Raw genomic sequence first — 23878 nt, forward strand, 5'->3', positions numbered from 1 at the left:
GGGAAGCCGGCGAGGTGCTGATGGGGAATCCTTTCCAATGATGTCTTCTGGCTGTGCGTGCACCTGGGAGGGGACCGAGGGAAGTGGGTCAGGATGAAGGCACTGCTGCCTCCTGCAGACTCCTTGTGACAAAAATAGCTCTAAGGAGCCACTTTCATTGTGTGCAGCTGTCTGTCCATTCAGACACTCCGAGGCGGCTCCTGGCAATGAAATACTGGTTAGGCCACACGACAAATCAGAACGTGAGCTGACCGAGACCACGCTCGGTGTTCTCCGATGTGATTGTGCAGGGGTTGCGTTATTGTCTTGTTCTGTTTTTGCTTTGCCCTGTTTGGAGATGCCATATTGTGTTGGTTCACAAGGAGGCGACCACACGAGAATGGAGATTTTAGGCACGGCAGGTCAAAGGTCTCAGAGACCAAATATGGAAACCAAAAAAAGTCCAACCAAACCAGACCAAATGGGGAAAAACTTCTAAAAGAGTCTTATTCCACCAGAAGCCACCTTTCTTGATCAAGAAAGTCACCTCAAGAGAAATGTTGCTAAGCACAGCTTTGTGTCCCCCCACCCCCAACACTCAGTATTGAAATCTAATCCCCAGGGAGATGGTATTAGGAGGAGGGGCCTTCAGGAGACGATCAGGTCATGCAGGTGGAGCCCCCATGAATGGGATTAGTGCCCTAAAAGAAGAGCCAGCTCGCTTTCTCTGTCAAGTGAGGACACAGTGAGACGTGGCTCTCACCCAGAACCCGACGGTACCGGCACCCTGATCTTGGGCTCCCAGACTCTAGAACCGTGAGAAATAAATATTTCTAGTTTAACCTACACAGCCCATGGTAATTAGCTGTAGCAGCCTGAACCTACTAAGGCACTCAGTAAATGAGTTACCTCTCTCAGAAACAAATGCCCATATTGATTAAACCTTGCCTACCACTGGGGTGGGTTCCTGGGACCCAGGGCAAAAGACCAAAGGCAGAATGACTAAAAATGCAAAAGCCCCAGGATGTGGCAGAAGCTCCCAAGAATCCGTTCTTCCCAGATTCCCTATTTCTTTGTAGAAATAGATCCTCCTGGGTTTGAAGTGAACACTTAGGGAGAGTCTGCACATGGGGTGGCGTGTGCAGCTCTGGAGCCATCCGGTATTGAGGAAGGGCTCTAACTGCTCATCCTTTATGCCTCTTCCCCTTCCTGCGGGCTGAGTGCCCATGGGGTGCTGGTGAAACAGCTGTTACCGGGCAGATGTGGGTGAGACTCTAGGGATTGGAAGAGCCATGAGACAGAAGGAACCTGGGTCACTGGATAAGCTCGTGGAGCAGACAGACCTGCCCACCCTGGGCCACCCACCTCTGTGACTCTACAAGTGGCAGAAATAAATTAAATGTTCATCAGTCATTATACTTCTGCCTCTTATTGCAGCTTTGCCTGCATCCTAACTAAAATATAGAAAAAACTAAGAATGGCCCTGTATAATTCTGCTTACTCCCAGGAAAGTATAGTCAGCAGGCACTTGTTGGTTGGGTGCATATGATCTGGAGCCTCTGGTCGCGTCTTGCTTTATTTCTGAAACCACACAATGTGTTCATGACACACACATGGCAGAGAAAGGTTGACATGACATAGTTTTTTTTGTAAAACAAAATGTTATTTTTGTTAGCATGCAATGGTTTTATTATTGTTATTTTTAAACAAATAAATAATTATTTGAACAACTGTCAGTTTTAATTTCCAACAAGGTATACAATATAGCCTACAGGCACAAAAGCTCTCTGGGGTCCTCAGTAATTATTAAGTGTATAAACAGGTCTTGAGACCCAAAGTTTGAGAAATGTTACTGTAAGTCAAGAGTCTCCAGAAACTCCTTGGATTTACTTTTCTCTGTTCACTATATCACAGCCCGCGTATACACATACACAACCCGCACACGCGCACACACACACGGTCAGTCATGTCTGACTTTCTCCTCTAGAGCAGGTGGAGATTTCTCTGCCCACAGCATCCCTGTGAAATGCCTCCTTGAATGAAGACAGTTCCCGCCCACCTAGTACATAAAGTCACTGCCTCAGATGACAACATGGCATGGCTGTAGGTATTTAAATAACAATAGCTACACTGATGAGAAAAATATGTGACTATTAATACTATTTTGTTCCTCCTCTCCCCATTTTCCAATTAAGGTGTTGCTTAGATGCATAAACGCATCCCAGCAGCAAGGCCCTTCGTCTTGCTTCTGCTGACCCTCTTGTTCAAAATAGCACTGGCTGTAGCCCCCTGTGACTCCCCCAAACTTCCCAATTAAATGCTGGAAGACAGGGGAAAAGAGGAAACATCCAACACTTAATGCTTAAGACTGACCACAACTCACTGCCATAACTCTACACCCCCCAGGAAATAGACCCTTTACTCATGTACCTGTAGACCAATGATAAAACAACTGGGCACAAAGAAGCTTTAATACATTCAAAAAGTGTTGACATTGGCCATGTTTTCTGACCACAATGCAAGAGGAATTATAAAGGTTTAAATAAGAAACCCAGTTTTCTAACAATAAAAATGTACCTTCTAAAAGTCTCTTGAGGAATAGAGGAAACAGTGTTTCAATTAGAGACATAAGAAGAATAATGACAAAAACATGAAATATTCAAATGTATTGGATATGTCCAAAGCTGATCTCATGGGAAGTTTTACCATCCCCAATTAGTTCAATATTTTAAAAAAGAAAGATACTTCAGAGAAAAAACAAAAAGAGCGAAAAAGAGACACCCATTTAAATCAAGAATCTAACAAAGGTAACAAATAGTATATCAAAGTGATTTATACACACACATATCTCCAAGGAATATAATACAATAAAATGAGGAATAAATGCAAATATGAAAAATAATTAAAGTAAAAAGGTGAAAGAAATCGAAGTAAAAGAAACAAATTGATGTTACAAGAAACCAAAACATTTTCTAAATATACTTAAAAATACACAACACATACACACCTTTTATATATTTGTTGTTCTTATTTTGTTTTCCAGGAATAATGTATAAAACCAGGAAGAAAACTAAAACATTTTTCTGAGGCTCATATAAAAAGGACCTCAGTAAATTTACAGGTTCTTTAGGAAGAATAAAGTAAAGCTCTCAGTACTAGCCAAATTCATTAAAAACTGTAACACATTTTAATAAAAAATTTCCATGCAATTATTATCGGCTTCCTCTTTTACCAGCCCCTCTGCCAGGGTTGTCAGGAACCTCCTAGGAAGAAGTGAGTGGCCTGTGTGTACTGGAGGAATGCTCTCCTTGTGAGATACAGTGGTCTGATTTCTCCATTTATTTTGCTTAAGTCAGTGATTCCCAAGACTTTGATTTGGCGGGTCTGGGGTGAGGCTTGTTCCGTATTTCCACCCACTTCCCTGGGCAGTGCTGACGCTGTCCGTCCAGTGACCACACTTTGAGAACCAGGGGTCTAAGTCAGTGGACGGTCTCAGCTGCAGGAAAACTAAACATCAGTGGAAACTTACCCAAATGAATTTTCACCAGTGGAAAGCAAACAACCACAACAAAGTAATTTCTAATTTTGCCCCAACAAGGGGAGAACAGAAAAAGTTTGGTATCAGCTTCAAGTGTCACGCTGTGAAGTCTCACTGGCCCTTCTCTTGGTGAGCCAGGCTGGATAGGTTTTCAGAGATGTCTACCACTGGGAAACATTACAGTAACCTCTGGCCCCTGGACACAATTCAAAACAAAAGGTAAGTAAAGGCCCAGCAAATGTCCAGTATTTCCCATTGAGACTGGTCTTTAATGCTCCCTTTGAAATACCAGACTCTTAAAGTTGCATTTTTGGCGGCCTTACTTTTTTTGGCATCTCAGACACGTTATTAGTCGGCCTATTAGGTATCCCGGCACCAGTCAGAGAGGAAATCTCTGCGGTGACTTATGCCGCCGCGGGGAGAGAAGCACGTGCTCAGGACGTGCCTGAAGAAGCACGCCTGAAGCTGGATCGGGTGTCTGGTGCCCGGCTTCCTGCACTTGGGAAGGCTGTGTCAAGGTCAGAGTCCCCAGGTTGGTGTCTTTTGCTGGGTTGCAGTCTGAGCCGGAGCAGGGGAGTGGGCTCCCATCGCTTTCTTAGGGGACTGGCTTGCCTATTCCCAGGATGTAAGGCCAGCCTGTGTCGAGGCCCCATCTCTTACCAGATATGGACCCACCCCAAGCCCCAGCTGCTTGAACTCGGGCTGCCCTCTGCAGAGACCCCTGAAGACAGGCCAGGCAGCGGAGGTGTGCAGGGGGAGGGGAGACACCCATAGGTGCATGGATCATACAGCGCTTCTCAGGTGGAGCGTGGCATCGCAAAGAGGGGAAAATACCACCCTGGCCCAGTTAGGGCCAGTCCACGCCTACTTACTACCCTCCTGGGTGTCTCCCAGGATGTGCTGTGCCGCTTTGCTGAGGTTTGCCCTCTGGTGGGGAGGCGTTACCACCATCCAGCCCTCTTTTCCTAAGAAAGCATCCTTCAGCCTTGTTGAGAGCTTGTCTTGGAGACCTACTTCCCACTACAGAAGCCCAAAGAGCTTCCTTTCCTTTCTGACCCAGCTCAGCCTGGGGATGGCAGCCGGGTAGGCTTGGCCAGCAGAATGGGATTTTTAAAAATCATGACAAATGACCTAAGGTCGCTGTCTCTGGTTTCCTGGACGCAGGATGGTCAGATGTCCCCCAGACTCTGCTCCGTGGCCAGCAGGCCAGGCATTGGCCAGGACGACCCTGGACGAGCTCGGAGGGGGTTTGGCGTTGGGCAGCCAAGTTCCAGCAAACAGCTGTTGAGCCTTTTGAAGTCAGTGTTTCATTCCAGGCCCAGGGGCAGTTGTTTCTGTCTGCTTGTCCCCAAACGCTTGAGTCAGCACGAGGGGTGGACCGGGGTGGGGAGGGGGAAGGGCACAGCTCTGTCTGCTGTGTTTCTTCTGGAATTCGGGATGCAGTCCCTTGGAAGATGACGTCACTGGAGAAACAGCTCTGCCTTCTTGATTCTGGAGCAACCGAACCTCCGTGTTACGTGCCTTCAACCATCAAGGTTGCACCCTGTGCCCAGGAAAAAGGGAGGAGCAGGGGTGGGCCACGTGCATCAATGGACCCTCAGCGGGTACAGTCCCCCCTCCAGCCCACCCCCCAGATTGCAGACAACCAAGGCGGGACCAAGCAGGCAGAGCCCCCTGCGATCTCTCCAGAAGATGCAGACACGTGATAAACCAGAGACAAATACAGGCGGCACATGGCGGTACATGCCCTGCATTTCAGAGCCTAAATCCTGAAGCCACAGGACCCTGTTGACTGTTTTGTTTGATGTCATGTGACAAGACTCCACGCTCCACTCCCAGAGGGGCTGCGGCGTGGGGAGAGAGGGTTTAGGGTGGCCGGCCTGGGAGCAGGTCCTCATTACTCATTACCTCCTGACTCTGCCCTGCTTCTGCTGTGTCTCTGAAGTGGCTACAACTGGCTGACACAGCGAAAGCCCTTCGTCCCCAGAGTGACTTGCCACTGGGAGGGCTGGGTGGGGGAAGACAGGAAAGGTGTCCCCTGGGACCGTCCCAGGGGCACTGGGCACCACCTGGAGGATTGGGAGGCTGTGTCCACCCCAGGGTGCTTCTCTGAGCCTCAGCTGAAATTATCCGGGACTGTGCCTGCAGATTCCTAAGGCTAGAGAGCGAAGCCTTCCTTCATTGCTTCTCTGCCCCGCTCTTCACCCTATTCAGATCATTGTACCCACAGATTTCACGTTTCTTAAGCCAAAAAAGACATGTGGTCGTGCCTCCCATGGGAGCAGGACTTGGGAGAAGGCACACTCACTGCCTTTACAGAAATCCCTGAAGGGCAAATTCCATTGCACGCACTGGGGCGGGAGAGAATGCTGGCGACCAGACCAATTTGGAGGCAACTACACTGGTCCAGACAGGGGGGTTGAAAAATCGGCTCGTGGATCATGGAAAAGAGAGCAGGAGAGCGCTTTTACAGACCAGTGCCGAACAGATATTCCTCGGATACAGGAACAGGCAAGGAGGGATTCAAGATGGTGCCAAAGATAAAGAAGATGTGGTACATGTATACAACAGAACGCTACTCAGCCATAAAAAAGAATGAAACAATGCCACGTGCAGCAACATGGATGGACCTAGAGATGATCATACTAAGTGAAGTAAGTCAGACAGAGAACAACAAATACCATGTGATATCACTTATATGTGGAATCTAAAATATGACACAAATGAACCCATCTACAAAACAGAAACAGACTCACGGATGTAGAGAACAGACTGGTGGTTGCCAAGGGGGAGGGGGTTAGGGGAGGGATGGATTGGGAGTTTGGGGTTGGCAGATGCAAACTATTATATATAGGATGGATAAACAACAAGGTCCTACTGTATAGCATAGAGAACTACATTCAATATCCTGTGATAGACCAACATGGAAAAGAATATAAAAAGAGAATATATATACATATATATATATATATATATATATATATATGTATAACAGAATCGCTTTGCTGTACAGCAGAAATTAACACAACATTGTAAATCAAAGATACTTCAATTTTAAAAAAGGTGGCCAAGGATTTGGGTTTGGATAAGGATGTGCCATTCATGGATTGAGATGGCAGGGCTGGACCGCAGCTGCCAGGTTCCCTGGCCCCGAGTCACAGGCGATGCTCTAGACAGGTGCACGGACTGCGGTTCTCACTGCCCCGAGAAGCACGGCCACGGGCCCTCATTTTCCAGTGAGCCCGGCAAACGTGCGATGACTCGCCCGAGGTCACGCAGCCCGTGGATACCAGGAGGCAGGGTCTGGACTCAGCCCCGGCGGCTCGAGCACCTGTGTCCTCACAGCCACTCTATAAATACACTTTGTTTTTCGCCTCCCGGGGATACCGTAACAAATGAGCGCCAAGTCGATGGCTTAAAATAACAGAAGTTTGTTCTCTCACTGTTCAGGCGGCCAGAAGTTTGAGACCAAGGTGTGGGCAGGGCTGTGCTCTGTCCACGGACCTCCTTCCCGCCTCTTCCAGCTCCTGGCGATGCCAGGCGCTCCTCGGCTGGTGCCCACATCACTCCAATCTCAGCCTCCGTCTTCACCTGGTCCTCTGCCCCGTGTTTCTGTGTCTCAAATCTCCCACTCCTTTCTCTTTTTTGGGGGTGGGGGTGGCTTGTGGGATCTTAGTTTCCCGACCAGGGATCAAACCAGGAACCTCGGCGGTGAGAGTGCGGGGTCCTAACCACTGGACCGCCAGGGAAGTCCCCTCCTTTCTCTTATAAAGACGCCTGTCATTGGACTGAGCTCACATCCTAACTTCAGAATTATCACATCCCAAGATCCTTAACTTGATTACATCTGAGAAGACCTTTCTTCTCAATAAGGCCACGTTCCCAGAACCAGAGGTCAGGACTAGGACGTGTTTTTTGAAGGACCCAATTCAAAACCCTACAGGGGAGTTTATTCATTACGCTTGGGAGGGGGAAATGAAAGAAATGAATAAACAAGAAGAAACACAAGAGGGGCTGGGGTTGAGGGAATACATGGGGGACCCACCTTAGGCAAGGGCACAGACTTGGGTTTAAGGCAGGAGTGAGAGAAGGGTGATGACAATCATCACGTATTGGGATCCATGCGCGGCCTCACGCCCTCAAGCTTTGCAGGGAAGAGTGTGGCTGGTCTTGATGACAGTGTGAGCACGGGATAGAGCTCAGGGTCTGCGGACGATGACACGCCATGACACGGGGTTGCCCATCAGAGGGGGCTGGAAAGACCCCATAGGAGCAGAAGGGGCCCAGCCAGGGTGGGAGAGCTTGGTTTTCTATCATAGCCCATCTGTCCCAAAGTAAGAGAACTGTTTCCCTCCTCTTTGCAAACTTTCCCCCTGGAACCATCTAACCTCTACACGAAACAAACCTACCATCCAACTGGATTAAAATATCAACCTAACAAGAAACGAAAACACACGTCCACACAAAAACTCGTACGCAAATGCTCACAGCCACACTATTCACAGTATCCCCAAAGTGGAAACAACCCAAGTGTCCATCAACTGGTGAACGGATACACAAAGGTGGCCCATCCATACTTGGAACATTATTCAGCCTTGAAAAGGAAGGAAATTCTGATCCCCATGGATGAACCTTGGAAACATAATGCTAAGTGAAAGAAGCCAGGCACAAAAGGCCACATATTATACGATTCCATTTATGTGAAATATTGGGGATCGATTAAACCATAGAGACAGGAAGTAGACGGATGGTTGCCGGGAGCTGGGGCTGGTGGGGAGGAATGGGAGTGATTGCTTCGTAGAAAGGCTTTTCTTTGGGGGGTGATGGAAATGTTTTGGAACTTGCTAGAGGAGATGGCTGTACAACGCGGTGAACGCCCTACATGCCACTGACGTGTACACTTCCAAATGCTTCATTTTTTGTTATGCGAATTTCACCTCAATAATTATTTAAAGAAAAATCCACCTAAAAGTGAAGCAGGGAGGGAAGCAAGCGTGCAGTGGGACGAATCAGGTCACCCAGGAATTCCTGGAGATCCATCAACTCGACCACCACTGTGACCAGGTGTCCCTCTGAGCTGCAGAGCTGGGGACAGCCTGACCTTTGCGGTCACATACGTGGGGCTCTGCAGGGCAGGTGCGGGTGGCTGCAGAGCCCTCTGACAGGTGAAACCTCCGGGGAAACACAGACCCCTCCTGGCAGGAGCGCCGTCTCCACCTCCAGGGCAACAGCCTTGAAATAATCAGGTTGCAAAATGCAAGCAGCCCCAGTGCAACTGGCTGTCGATGCTATATTTAGGAGATGACACTGCAGGCCCATTTACTGCCTGAACCAAATGCTTGTTCTCTCTTGCTTCTGGGAAGGGATCCCCAGTTCTCGCCACTCACAGTTTTCTACTGTGTATTGCTGTCTCAAAAAAATCTGCGTATTGACGGAGCCGATTTAGCCCATGCCAGGAACTATTAGGCGACCAGTGACTGCTCTGTTATTTGTGTCCTTTCTTTCTCCTTCTGTTCTTGAATCCTCATCTTCCCCTCCTGTAAAATGGGGATAACACCATATCTCTGTGGGAACGGAAGGAGATCACGATTTTCCAAACACTTTATAACCCTAATGCACATTCAATTGTAAGCTTTGCCTTTTTCCTCCCATGCCTACCCACAGATAGATATTCAATGAATGTGGAAATGAATTAAATTCTTACATGGCAAGGAGACGTGTGTCAGTAAAGCTTCTGAAGAAAACGGATGGTACTCAGAGGATGTTATGAGCTGAATGTTTGTGTCCCCCTCAAAATGCACATGTTAAAGCCCTGATCCCCAATGTGACGGTATTTGGAGGAGGGCCCTTTGGGAGGTGATTCAGTTGAGATGAGGTCGTGAAGGTGGAACCCCCAGGATGGGATGAGTGCCTTTATGACAAGAGAAAACAGAGAGGTTTCTGCACACACAGAGGAAAGGCTGTGTGAGGATACAGCCAGAGGGCAGCCATCCATAAGCCAGGAAGAGGGTCGTCACCTGCAACTAAATCCACTGGCATCCTGACCTTGGACTTCCGGCCTCCAGCACTGTGAGAAATAAATGTCTGTGGTTGAAGCCAGCCAATTTATGGTATTTTATTATAGCAGCCTGAGCTAAGAGAGGGTTTACCTGGGGAGAGTTTAAAGGAGGGATTCTTGATGGAAGTGTGGGAACACTTAAAAGAACCAAAAGTGAATGGCAAGGCCCTGAGAGAACCGCCAAGAGGGGCTCCATGAAGCCTCTGGTCTGATGGGGCAGAGGAGAGGTGAGCAAGGGGGACCCTGCAATGGATGGAGCCCTGAAGAGGAGCCACAGCCAGACAGGAGTGGGGCTGTCGGGCAAGGAATCCCTCCACTGCCAAGATCAGGAGGAAATACCCTGGACCTGGGCACACCCTTCTCCCATCCTCCGCTCTCCCATTGGCCAAAAGTGACCCAACCCAGAGGTCAAGGAGCCTTGGGAGACACAGAGAGCAGGGATCAGCCTCCCAGGGAACAGAGAGGGAGGAGAGTGGATCTGAAGGAGCAAATGGAGAAGCAAATGGAGAAGCAGCAGGACTTGGACCTTCCCAAATACCCCAGATAGAGTTAGTGATGGATGTATACATCATCTGTGGTTCCTTCCATTCTTCTTGGTTTTTTTGTTTTTTTGTGTTTGTGTGTGTGTGTGTGTGTGTGTGTGTGTCTGTGTGTGTGTGTTTGGCTGTGCTACGTGGCATGCAGGATCTTATTTCTCCGACCAGGGATTGAACCCACACCCCCTGCAGTGCAAGCTCACTGTCTTAACCACTGGACTGGCAGGGAAGTCCCTAGTCTTCTTATATTTACAGCACCAAGCATGGACAAAGGCATCCCGCCGGTGACAAATAATTGCCTGCCACTTTAAGGAACTCAGCTGCACTCGTGATGACGTCTGTGCCCCCGTGTCATCCTTGCTAGGTATCCCTGTGAATAGGAACTAACAGGCAGTTCTAGGAATGGTGAGCATCTTGCCGGCCGGCACCTTGGCCGAAGGTGGTTTAGGAGGACAAGTCGATGCTGTTTTTCAGGTCCTGGTGACCAGTCTTTCTGGTCTCTGCTGAGCTGAGCTGGTGGTGCGACATAATTAGTGGGTGGAGTGGCTTAGGAAAACATTCTTCTTGCCAACTTTATTTTTTAAAGATGAGAGGGAAACAAATGTCTCTGGTGTGGACTCCTTGGTATCCTGGCTTTGTTTTCAATCTGCTCGGAGCTCACCACCCTTTGGAAATGAATTCAAGAAATTATGTAAGCACGCTAGACATGTATGTGCTTCAAAAGTTAAAAAGTCCACTTCGGACAGCAGTAGCATATCCATTTTTCATAACCGTGAGATTTTCAAAGTTTTTTTTTTAATAAAAATCTTAAAAGAAAAAAATAGTGTGTTCATGTCTTTGCAGTCCTAGATCATTAGACATTTCCCAGGAATATTGTCTCAAGCAGAAATTCCCACATCTCTCTTTTTATGTGCATCTACCCCCTCAGTCTTGGGGTTTCTACTTCTTCTTCGTTCACGTGCCAAGTGAGAGAATCTCCTCTACCCAGAATCAAATGTAAAGGCTGTCGATGAATAAATCTCCTGACAACAGGTGAAAGAAAGGCCACGTAGTCACTCTGATAGAGCCCTGAGTTTAATGAGCTTTATGCTTCCTGGGGTCTTAATCTAAATAAGAAACACACTGAAAGCTATAAAAACTACGATCCTTTCTTTGAAACCTCAATTAAAACCAACACAAATCAAGAATGCTTAGCGTCCCCATGCAGGACTATCTTTCAGGAAGAAAAAACAAAACAAACCAAAAAAACCTTGGTGATTTACACGAGAACCACCCCTGTGTCTGCAACTCCTCTGCCGTTTCTGTAAAAAATAAATAAATCTTACAAACCAGGAAGGATGTCCTGAGATAGGACACGGGTCCCTCCACCATCTCCAAATCAATTTCCAAATGTTTTCAATTCTGGCTCCGAGCTGGAACATGTTTTGACATGACTCTTCCCCCCTTAATTTATAACCTTTGTGTATCTGCAAGGAAATTCAACCCTTATGTTGCTGATTCCTTTACACTTAACTCATCAAGTCCTGCTCTCTAAGAGCCATTGGATGTTTAGAGGCTCAGAGCCCTTCTTTATGAGGCCTTTTAGACCTGTTCCCCCTTAGAAACAGGAAGCCAAGTTTTTCCAGAAGTAAACAAACTCAGCCCGCAAAAAATGTCCCTCGCCGGCCTGGTGAACAGACCCGGAGTCCAAACCTGTCAGCACGGGCTCCTAAGCTGCCTCTTTCAAGGATAAAACCTTGGGTTAAAAATCAGCGTGCTACAAAAGATAGGGACAGCCTAACACTGACAGGAAGGACAGAAAGGAGAAAACCCTTCCACGGAGAGGCTACCTCGGTTGCCATTTGGGACGTGCCAACAGAAGATGGTGAATCCGTGGCAGGAAGTGGAAGGGGTCTGGTTCTTCGTGAGTTTAGCTGGTGCCCTGTCTCCAGGTGTGGAAAAGACCACCACAGGGGCCCTGCCACTCCTCCGCCTGAGGGGTGGAGAGGAATCTCTCTCTCCTTGAACCTAGGCGGGGCTCTGCCACTTCTCTGTGGGACAGAACAGGGTGGGAGGGACGCTTTGGGTAGCCTCTCTGTCCACGCTCTCAGGGTGCCTTCTCTGGGTGGAGCCAGCTGCCACGTGAGAAGTCTAGCTACCCTGAGACTGCCATGCTGTGAGGAAGCCCAGGCCACGTGAGGCGGCCCTAGAGGAGGGGATACCACATGGCAGGGGGGGCGGGGAAGAGAGAGACCAAGATGCCAGATGTGTACGTGAAAAGAAAAGTGGAGGTGGATGCCCCAGCCATCGCCAGAGACAGACAACCCAGCCCTTTCTTTCCAGAGTTCCTGATCCCCCCAATCACAGGCAAAATAAAAGGATGATTTGAGAGTACGCGTTCTGAGGTGCTTGCTACGGAGTAATAGATAACCAGGGCTCCAGAATGACTCTACCCACCTCCTCTGGCTATTCCATGGCAGGTGCCCATTTGTACTCCCGTACCAGTTGGATGAAAGTAAGAGAAAACCCTGCCGTAACGCCTAAAATTAATTTATGAACTGAAAAGCCCAAGAGAGCTCTCATTCAGGCACTGTTGGATTCAGGGGCTCATGACATCACCACGGTGTTGGTTCAGAGTCTCTGGACAGGACTCTCTCCCTCCCAGTGTTGGCTTGTCCTCAGGCCGTGTGTCCTCATCACAGCAGCAATCATGGCACCGCTTTCAATCCTGAAATCGCCGTGCTACACGACCCAGAGGAAGAAAGCATGCCTGTGCCCACCGGTGATGGAGACTCGCTGTGCTTGGGTACCTGCCCCACTCCATGGAGAGTTTGGTGGAGAAGGCGGTGGAGCCAGGGTACCCCTAACCACGTGGATCCCCAAATGGATCGGGGGTGAAATGAATGGGACGATGGCAACCAACACACCTGATCGTGGAACCGATGCACCATCGTGACACTTTCTCTGGAATTTCTGCCCTTTGTTATCTTAATTATTTCAAGAATAGGACATAAATGAAGCAATTATGAGGATCTGGGTAATTTTTAAAGTAGAAAGGGAAAAGGAGGTTTGAAAAATTTGTCTAACACACATACTTCTGTTCATGCATTTTAAGAGTATGCTGCTTGGGTTTCTCTCTGAGAAGAAAAAGAAAGACGACTTTGGCAGCATGCTGGAAAATGTTTAGCAGCCAGCTCTCCAGAAGAAAAAAATCAGCCCTAAGTTCTGGCTCCTGCCAACTTCTGTGGTGTAAATACTCCCACCATGCTGGTTTCAAGCTACCAGCTAAATACAGAGTTGGGGTGGAGATGCTTACAACAGGCTCTCACAAGCCAGCTTCTGTGCTTTCTGCATAACTTATTAAAGAACTTTAAAGTTGAGGGATATGGCACTGGAGGAAATCTTCCAGGCTCATTCTGACGGGAGCCATATTCACGCCATCAAAACTCCAAAAGTGCAAATAAAGCCATTCTTCTGGAGGGCAGGAGGACAGCAGCTATCTATTACCTGATGGTTTCCAAACAACATACTCAGAGAACTGAGGACACCCGGTCACCCTCCACAGGGAGACGATGGATTAATTTGTGAAACCAAGAGGCCCCAGAGGAAACGTACCCAAGTTTGGATGACAGAGACTTTGGAAGAATAATACATGTTGAATAACAGAAATAGGCATCAAGAAGAACCCAGACTCAAGTACCTTACAGAAGAGGGAAGCAAATAGGAATCCAAAGGATGAAGGTGAAATGAACAAAAGGAAATGTAACAGGGATGAATGCAGTTCATGCATCTGGGGAGGGGGAAAGGCAATCTTAAAAGAACAGGGTGAGGTGGAGCGCGGTTTAGACCCAGTTTTGTGGAAAAAGACGACAGAGAGCTTGATTTAAATCACTACTACCACGTGGCCATCAGATAGCTGACATAATTCTCATTTACATTACCAAGTGTGGGATCTAACACAGGCATTGCAAATGGCAGCGGCAGATACAATTTGTTTGTCCTGCACGGTGTTTTTACAATTGTAATTCGTTGTCTACATATAAAAGCAGGAGATCTGAAACCCCACCTCCCGACCTCCAGAATCAAGATTTCTGGTTTATCTTAAAAAATCAGAATTTCTATTAACACCAAGCTCCCAAATCTTCAATGGCAACAACCGTTTGGAACTTAGCTGTAGGTTCCCTTTTAGACATAGATCCCATAGTCCCTGTAACACTCCTTGTTTATTGTCTGATACTGTTTCACTCATTGTCTTCCTAGCCCCTATAGGTATTTTAATTTGCAGCCCCTGATCTAGAAGAAAGTAGGCGATTATCCCACTTTTTTGCATCAAAAATATTATTTATTTTTTAAAATTTATTTTATTGAAGTATATTTGATTTACAATGTTGTGTTAATTTCTGGTGTACAGCAAAGCGGTTCAGATAGATATAGCTATAGATATAGATATAGGTATTTACATTCTTTTTTCAAATATTCTTTTCCATTATTGTTTATCACAGGATATTGAATATAGTTCCCTGTGCTATACAGTCGGACCTGTTAATTGCTCTGCAATCTCTCTCTCACCTTTCTCTCCATCCATCCATCCATCCATCTCTCATCTAACATTCTATCTATCTAGCTATCTAATCTATCTATGATATCTATCTATTTATCTATCACCTATCTACCTATCTATCTAATACATGTTTATTGACAAAAACTGAAATTGAGAAAGTATAAAGAAGAAGGTAAAGATTATCCATAAATCGCACCAAACATAGATAACCTTTGTAAACATTTTATGCCTTTCCAGGTACATACACACATTTTCCAAAAACTGAAATGCTACTACACAGAATGCCTTATATAACCTGCTTTGTCAACTAATAACAGGGATAATATTCAAAATGTTTAACAACTGATATGGCAGAGGTATGAACAAATCCGAAAACATGCCAAACGTAAACAACCAGCGGGCTGCGCTGGTCCATCCTGGCTGACGTCAGCAGCCTTAGTAATGCGGTCGGCCGTTTTCCCATGTTAATAACATGGTTCTACATAATTACTTCAATGACTACACAATTTTCTAAGAACTTACTGTAATTGAACAGTCAGCCTGCTGGTGTACATTTAGGTTGTTCCTGTTTTTCAACACATTTAATAGGAGTAGAATTGCTGGGTCAGAGGATATATATATATATATTAAATGTTGGCTACATGTTGCATTTGCTCTCTAGAAAGAATGATCCATTTTATATTCCCACTAGCATGGTGTGAGGAGCCCATTTCTCCACACCCAAGCCAAATCTAGGTATTAACAGCCTTTAAAAAAAGTACCAATCTGTTAGGCAAAAATAATCTTGTTTTTACACATGTATCCTGTGATTATCGTGAGTGAGGTTAAATATCTTTCCACAGATTTATGGGTGATTAGTATTTCTTGTAATATGAATTGGTGATGCACAGACCCAGACAGGAAACTACAGTTTATGCTTTTTTTTAATGGAGATTTTTCATTTTTAAATTTTTTATTAACTTTTTGCCATACAGAATTTTAATATTTTTATGTAGCCAAATCATGACTTTTAAAAATAGTTTTGGCTTTGATGTCATGCTAAGAAAACTGCTTCTTGATAAGCTTATAAAAGTATTCACCTGCCTTTCCTTTCTACTGAATGAACATTTTAGAGAAGTTTTTTTTTTTTTCCCCCTACTGGTAGTCTTATTTTTACATTTAAATCTTATAAATGTAAATCTTTTAACAATCCAAAATGTATTTTGATAAAAGGCATGAGGTAAAGGTTTAATATAAAAATATCCCCAAATCTAAAACAAGCCTCAACACTAGTGATTGAATAATCCATTCTTTCTTATTTATTTGAAGTAAAGTTCCAAATTCAGTTGCAATTCTTTCTGGTCACTATATTTTGTTCCATTAATTTGTCTGTTTTAATGCTTGTCCCATGCTCCTTTAGTTACTGTAGATTTACAGTGCACTTCACTATCTGATAAATTACGCCCTTGCTCATCACTTTTACAGGTTTTTCCCCCCTTGGGTATTTGTTCAAATATGATGGATTTCCTACCATTTTGTAGAGTTCCAAAAATTACAGATTTTAAAATTGGAATTGCATTATATTTAGGAATTAATTTGGTGGAAAATTGACATATTACCAGGTACATGGCATAATTTTTCCAATTACTTATGCTTTTTAGTAAGATAGCAACATTTTTTTCAAAAAGTTTGCATGTTGTTAAGTTTATTTCTAGGTAGTCTGCCTACACTTTTTTAAAAACTTTAAGTGTTGATTTACAATGTTGTGTTAGTTTCAGGTGTACAGTAAAGTGAAATATATATATATATATATATTTTTTTTTTCAGATTCTTTTCCCTTATAGGTTCTTACAGAATATTGAGTATAGTTCCCTGTGCTATACAATAGGTCTTTGTTGGTTACCTATTTTATATATAGTACCTATGCTTTTTGTAGCTATTGTAAAGGTGGTCTTTTATTTTGTTTATGTTTTCAACCGGCTACTGCTGGTATATAAGGAAGCTACTGATTTTTGTAGATCTGTTTTGTCTAAGTCTCCTTATCAATTCTCATCAATTCCACTTTTGGCTAATTCTCCTTTCAATCACTTTCCAATGATTTTACCTTGTCTCGCCTCTTCTTGCCTTACTGCATGGTCTAGCATGGCCGGGGTAACATCAAATCATAGTTGACAGCCTTGTTCTGTTCCAGCTTTGATGAAGATGCATCTAGTGCCCCATTATTATGTATTATATTTGCTGTAGGTGTCCAGTGATCCCGCTCTATCGTATCCTTGTCAAACAATTCCTGGAGAATTGCATCCACTTGTGGGCATCTTCCTTAACAAGGGCTTAGACCAAGGTAAGCACACTCTGGGGACAGTCAGCAAAGGGAGAACCAAGTTATTTGGGCAGCAGTTTTAAGAATCAAAATAGATGCAGAGAGCACATAACACCCAACTCGGAAGACATAAGGTGCTTCCACATGGAGAACGGATCAGATGTGTTATAGGAGGACCACGGTCATAAAAGTAGAACTAGTAGGAAATAGTCATAAGGAAGCAGATTTTGACTCAATATAGGACATGTCTTAAAACTGAGAGCTAGGGCTTCCCTGGTGGTGCAGTGGTTAAGAATCCGCTTGCCAATGCAGGGGACACGGGTTCGAGCCCCGGTCCGGGAAGATCCCACATGCCACGGAGCAACTAAGCCTGTGCACCACAACTACTGAGCCTGCGCTCTAGAGCCCGCGAGCCACAACTACTGAGCCCACGTGCCACAACTACTGAAGCCCGTGCGCCTAGAGCCCGTGCTCCACAACATGAGGAGCCACTGCAATGAGAAGCCCACGCACCTCAACGAAGAGTAGCCCCTGCTCGCCGCAACTAGAGAAAGCCCGCGCACAGCCACGAAGACCCAATGCAGCCAAAAATAAATTAATTAAAAAAAAAAAAGTGTGGCACTGCCATTTAAAAAACAAAAAACAAAACAAAACAAAAAAACAAAACAAAACTGAGAGCTAGTCCAAGATAGGACACCCAAGTGGTGGTGTCCAAGGTAAGTCCATATAATTACTGTCAGGAGTAATGAGGAGGGGTTTAAATGTCAAATGGTGGTTATTAGTAGATCATAGTAGGGTCAGGAAAGTCAGCAACGTCAGCCTCACCTGGGAGCTTATTACAAATGCAGAATCTTGGGTCCCACCCAGATCTGTGGAATCAGGATCTGCATTTTAGTGAAAGCTCCAGGTGATTTGTATGCACATTAAAGTTTGAGAAGCTATTTGGTTCTATCAGATATATTTTCCTGCAAGTCACAGAACACCAAACTTGCTGACATTCAGAGGATACAGGCAGTTAATTACCTTGAATAACAAGAAGCCTGGAAGTGCAGTAGCTCAATGAGTCATCACAAAGTTGGCTCTTGTTTTGCACCCACCGTCCTCAGAGTGTGGGCTTGAATATTGAGTTTATTGCCTCATGGTCACAAAATGATTGCAGTAGCTCCCCATCTCCACATATGGCTTTCACACTCCACATTCTGTGCAGGAAAACGACAGGCTTCCTCAACATCTGTCGTTTTATCATCTAGGAAAATCTTTCCTTGAATCTTCCCTGACTTCCACCTGCACATTCCCATTCTTCTATCCCACCAGGAGAACTTATCTTACATCTCACTTACTGGTCTGAGTGACATGCACATCCCTAATCCAGTGGGATTATTTTACCTGATTTAGTATTGATAATTTTGGTTCATCCCCTGGGACACGTGGGAAAATTTTGCCTTGGCAAGAATAAAACCTTCAGAAGGGAGAGGTGGGTTGAAAGTAAAAATGATACATCTAACTTTGTTTGATGCTCTCCTGTTTTTTCTAATATCCTCTGTTTACCCAAGAGATGTGACCCAATACTCTGAGCATTGCTGCATATTGGGTTTTGTTGATTGAAAAAAGGGTTGTAATCGTGACACCCATATAAGAATGGCAAATTTTATAATTGGTTTTTTCTATCCTCCATATTGTTTTTGTTTGGTCCGCATCGACCTGTGTCACCATTATAGCAAAATTAGAATTACAAACTCCTCACAAATCTCTCATGTTCTCTTTACTCTATGCCGTGTGTGGGTTTTATTTTCTCAATTTTGAAAGAAAGTCCCTTTCAGAAAAAACAACAACAACAACAATATTTCAGTTGGCCAAAACTATTTCTGGATTTAGTTCAAATTGAAGCCATCGGCTATGAGCCTGGAAGCCAAGGTAACCTACATGATATTGACACAGCTTCAGGAATATGGCTTCAGATGAGCTGCAGGAAGAAAATGAGCTTGCAAATGAAGTATCTTACTCAAAGCCAACAAAATCCAGCTGTTTTACGAGAGGGGTGGCCCTGGAAGGTACGTAGGGGCTGCTCTGCCCTGGGGGGAGAAGAGGAGAAGAGTGGTCCCAACCCCAGGGCTTGTCACGTCTGATCAAAGTCGGCACCTGCACCTCATAATCACCGGCTCCCACCTTTTAAAGCAGACACTGATTTATCATCTGTCAGGTTGATGACTTTGTAGTTCTGCCTAAAATACTGAAAACATTGTTAGAATAGGTTTTTAAGGTTTGTCTTTTTGGGGTTTTTTTTTATTGCAAAGAGTCCCTAAAATGCCACAAATTGCTCCCTTGGGGGACGTCTGTTTTGAGAGACCACCTGTCGTCAGAGACCCCCTGAGAACACCCTCTCCCACCATTACAGAACCCCCGAAGTCACCGACTGCAAAAGTTCCTTTGGGTGGGATGGAGGTGGGTGTGTTCCAAGCATGGTTTTTAATGAATCCCTTCCTATAAACGGAAGCCCCCTGAATGCCAGCCTGGCACCGCCCCCCCCCCCAAAAGTCTTATAATAACAAAGTGAAACTCAGTGACTTTGGAAAAGTCCGACTGGGCTGTGGCCATTGTGCAGGATCTAACAGCATCGTCTTCGTAGGGGTGGGACCGGTTAAGTCCCCAATTACAACCTCAGCAACTGAAACTTATTCTTTGCAGATTTCAAACGCATCTCCTTCCCTCCTCCCTCCAGCTTGGCCTTCACACTCTTCATAAAACATTAAAAAACACTCCACACTATGTTGCCAGAGTGTGTTCAGCGAGTTTCCCTGAAGTCTGGCCGTTTTTCTCCATCTCCATGTTACAGCCATCTTATCCATTTGCGTACAGAGGCGTCCGCGCGTGAGGTCTGATTTCCCGGGAAGTCGGCTATGATGTGAACGTGTTCAAAGAGAAAGACAGAGAATATTTTCCACCGCTGCAGAGGCGCTGTGCCTGCCTTTTAAACTTGAAAGATCAGCGGGTATTCTGTGGAACCTGAACACGGGTATTGGAAAAAGTATTTCTCTAAGAAAAGCAAAACAAAAACTCATTGTCTTTAAAGATCATTACTTATTAGCGTGCCGGGTTGAACTTTCTGGGGGAGGGGAAATAAACATAATAATAGTGTTTATTGAGACGAACTCAGTGCCCACAATCTTCGAGGCACTTTACACATATGATTTTATTGAATCTCATATCTGCTGGACTGTAGTGAGGAAAAGACGGATTAATGCATAGAGAGCTATTAAAACAACTGGGCACCTCGGGAGTGACAGCCCCGGGAGGGGGGTCCACTATCACCTCCATTTTATGGATTAAAGTTGCAGCAGCTTGCCCAAGGTAAAGCAGCTTCCCAAGGGGCTGAGTCAGACTGGACACCAGGGCATAGTTGGAGCCAGATAATGTTCAATCCTAAACTGTGTTATAGCTCCACGTCCTTTAAGTGTGAGATGCCAATTTGCACTCCGATCTGTTATTCCTTTCTGTGTTTCTCTCTCTCTCTCTTCTAAAAAAATTAATATGGAAAATAGGATAATATCTATTGCCTCGATAATACTTCTTGATTTTTGTTTTCTGGTTTTCGGCCTTGGAGCAGCAACTCAGTAGGTGCGAGGGTTAAAGAATGCCAGCCTGTGGTGCTTACGTTGATTTTGCTTGGGTGGCCCAAGGGTTAAAGAGAAAGAGGCAGTGCCCCAGGCACGGGTGGGTAAGAGAGGAGGGGTCTCAGGCATTCAGCCTCCTAACTCCCCCTTATCTCTATCTGGATCACATATTTTGACTCTGGATGAGACCATTTCCTTAATCTCCTACAATCCTTTTACTATAAAAATGAATTGGAGCCTGAGTGGTTAAGTCGAGGCTTGACCGCACTCAGTCAAGGCACCCTCTGCGGCCTGCTCTGTCCTCCTCCCTCCTCTGTCCCTGGAGAGACCCCCACCCACCTGGCTAATCTCTCCTGCAACCCTGACCATTTCTGGACACCCACCTGTGTGACACCCCCATCACAGCCTGCAGATGAGCCTTGCCCACCTGGAGGTATCAGATACGCTCAAACACAAAGTGTCTGCACTGCATTTATCTTTCCTTCTTCATCACACGCCTCGCCCCATTCTCTTCTGTTTATTTCCTCCTGTCTCGGTGACATTCACCCTGGTCCCCTGAGCACCCATCCCCTCTTGCTCCTTCTCTGCGTAAAGCCAAGCCCTGCTGCTTCTCCCTTCTAAGTGCCTCTCCATCTACCCTCTTTGCTCATCCCCACTGCTGTGCCCTCAGCTCACTTTCAGGACCAGTGCAGAAAGGCAGTTTGTCACACCCCCTGCTTTTCTGTTCTCCATGCTGGCGAAGGGAGCTTTGTACTTTGCCAATGTGATCTTGAGCCTCTTTTGCTTGCAGCAAAGGCACGGAGGGCTGCTGTGAAGACGACATGATCTGATCCACGTAAAGTCCTCAGAACCACCGAGAGAGGCAGGAGGGCCTAGCGGTCAGAGGGGCAGGTTTGGAGGCACAAAGCCAGGGTTCACATTCTGGGCTCCCTTCCTGCTACCCCTGTGGCCTTGGGCAAGTGACTTGACTTCTCTGTGCTCTAATTTCCTCATCTCTAATACGGGGGATAAGAATAGCTCTACCAAAACTTGCTAGAGAATTGAATGAATACATGTAAAGTGCTTAGCGTAGTAGCTGGTACAAAGTGCTAAGCTATCATTCATTCATTCATTCATTCAACAATTACTTACGGAACTGCGATCTATTATCATACTACCCGGTTCCTATTTCGGCTCTAATTACTTGCTGTATGACCCTGGGAGTTTACGTAACCTCTCTGTGCCTCCGGGTCTTCATATATAAAGTGGGGCTGATAAGAGTACTTACCTGAATGGATTGTCCTGACAATTAAATGACACAACGGCTGTCAAGCACTCAGCACACAGGAAGTGTTCTGAAAGGTCTGCAACACTATGACTATCATTGTTATTGTTGTTGTAGTTATTATTACGACTCCGAGGCCTCCTGCCAGGTGCTGGGCATCGTCTAGGTCTTCATGGAGTTTTCTATTCCCTGTGTATAACTCAACCATCAACACGTTGCTGCAATTTCACCCTGCGGTGAAATTATACGCGTTGAATCTTTTGCCTTCTGTGAATTTCAAGCCACTTCTGGGATGCCTCCCTGACTCAGAATAGAAGAACATATAAGATGTGTCGTGCCCAAGCGCCCGTTATAGCTACGCAGGTTTCCTCTACCAGCCTGTGACCTTCTTGAAGCCAAAGCCTGCTTCTCTGTTTCCCGGGCCCTGGCATATACACTGGGTGGTGGAGAGCTGTATGTGGATAACGGAATGAATGAAAGAATGAACGGACAGCTGTGGACAGCAGCGTGACCTTGGCCCATCACCTTCTTTGAGCTTCTTCTTACCAGGACCTCACCCCTCTGATCTGTCACCCAAGACAGGTTTCCATTTTCCTGGAGCTAAAGGCCGCACGCAGCCTTTGGTGCGGGGAAATCTCCAAACGAAGGCAGTCAACAGTTCTTTTGGAAATCCTGCACATTCTAAACCAGGCGTCCGTGGCCTGTTAGGAACCGGGCCACATAGCAGGAGCTGAGCTGCTCCCCATCACTCACACGCATGACCGCCTGAAGCACGCCCCTGCCCCCTACCCCGTGCGCGGAAAATTGTCTTCCACAAAACCGGTCCCTGGTGCCAAAAAGGTTGGGGACCGCTGTTCTAAACAACAGCAAAGGCTCTCATGGATGCCTTGATTTTCCTTGGATCCACCGTCTAAAGCCTACATACCTGACCACGGGCAGACCCGAAACCGCCAATTAGTCTAATGCTTTTAGAACTGAGTATTTTAAGCTCGTACCCAGCTTGGACTTTCACCGCAGTGCTCTGACAGTTACCTTCCTCGACTTATCCAAGCTCCATTCCAAAATGTCATTTTTATTTTTCCTAGGAGTTACAGAAAGGGTACATGACATACATACACATGTACGTAAATACCTTTAGTCTTTTCGGGGGCTAGATGGGAACAATCGACAAATAGGTTTCTATTTGTGGGCATTTTTTTTTTTTTTTTTACCGTTTTTTCTTTTTTAATGCACTGAAGGCTATTCTGGATTTTACCTTAAATTACTTGACCTACCTAGTTGGTGTTTCTCAAACATGGTTCCAAATCATCCAAGTTCCCTGTCCCCGCATGCTACAGCAAACCCCCCTACCTGCCCCCCCTAAAAAAAAAAAAAAAAGATTGAGACCATTGTTCAATTCTAGTGTCATTGATGCAAGGGTGGTCTGGGTCCTCAGGCTTAATTCCTAAACACCATCTGCAGGAAACGGGCTGCCCTGTTCTTCAGGCTTCCGTCCATCATTAATAAGTGTTTAATCAATGCTCAGAATTCTTAAGAGCTCTTTGTTCAACCTGGAGCTTGGCATCAGGATGACCCACCGATGGCTCGGCTTGTGCTCTCAGATCCCCAGGGCAGTCGGTCTGAACGGTGCCCTTGGGTTAGAACTTGAGTTTAGCGGTGCCTCTGACAAGAGGAACCCAGGCCCACTTCAGGTCTACAGCTACACAACTCAGACAGCAAACACGGGAGAAGAAGCGAGTACAAGGGTGTGCAAAGCTGATGAACTTCTGCTTGATGACTCAGCACCCTTAGCAGATATTTTATCCTGTCCAGATCTACAGTCTGTTTTGTAAACGTGTCCAGGAGTTGCTGTAAAGCCAGCATCCTTTGGACGGTTGTATGCCATTCTATCTCAGTACAATTTGACCCCAGCAGGTCAACTGAGCCCTACTCTGACTTAATTCTCCTAATTGGCTGGATCCATTCTCCAGACCCTAGTCCAGGGGCACGAGTGTATCCACGCTTAGTACCCAAGATGCTTCTTAATGAACTGTGCTAAAACCAGGCCCTTGAA

This window comes from Balaenoptera ricei, chromosome 14, assembly GCF_028023285.1.
Source record: "Balaenoptera ricei isolate mBalRic1 chromosome 14, mBalRic1.hap2, whole genome shotgun sequence".
NCBI lineage: Eukaryota > Metazoa > Chordata > Mammalia > Artiodactyla > Balaenopteridae > Balaenoptera > Balaenoptera ricei.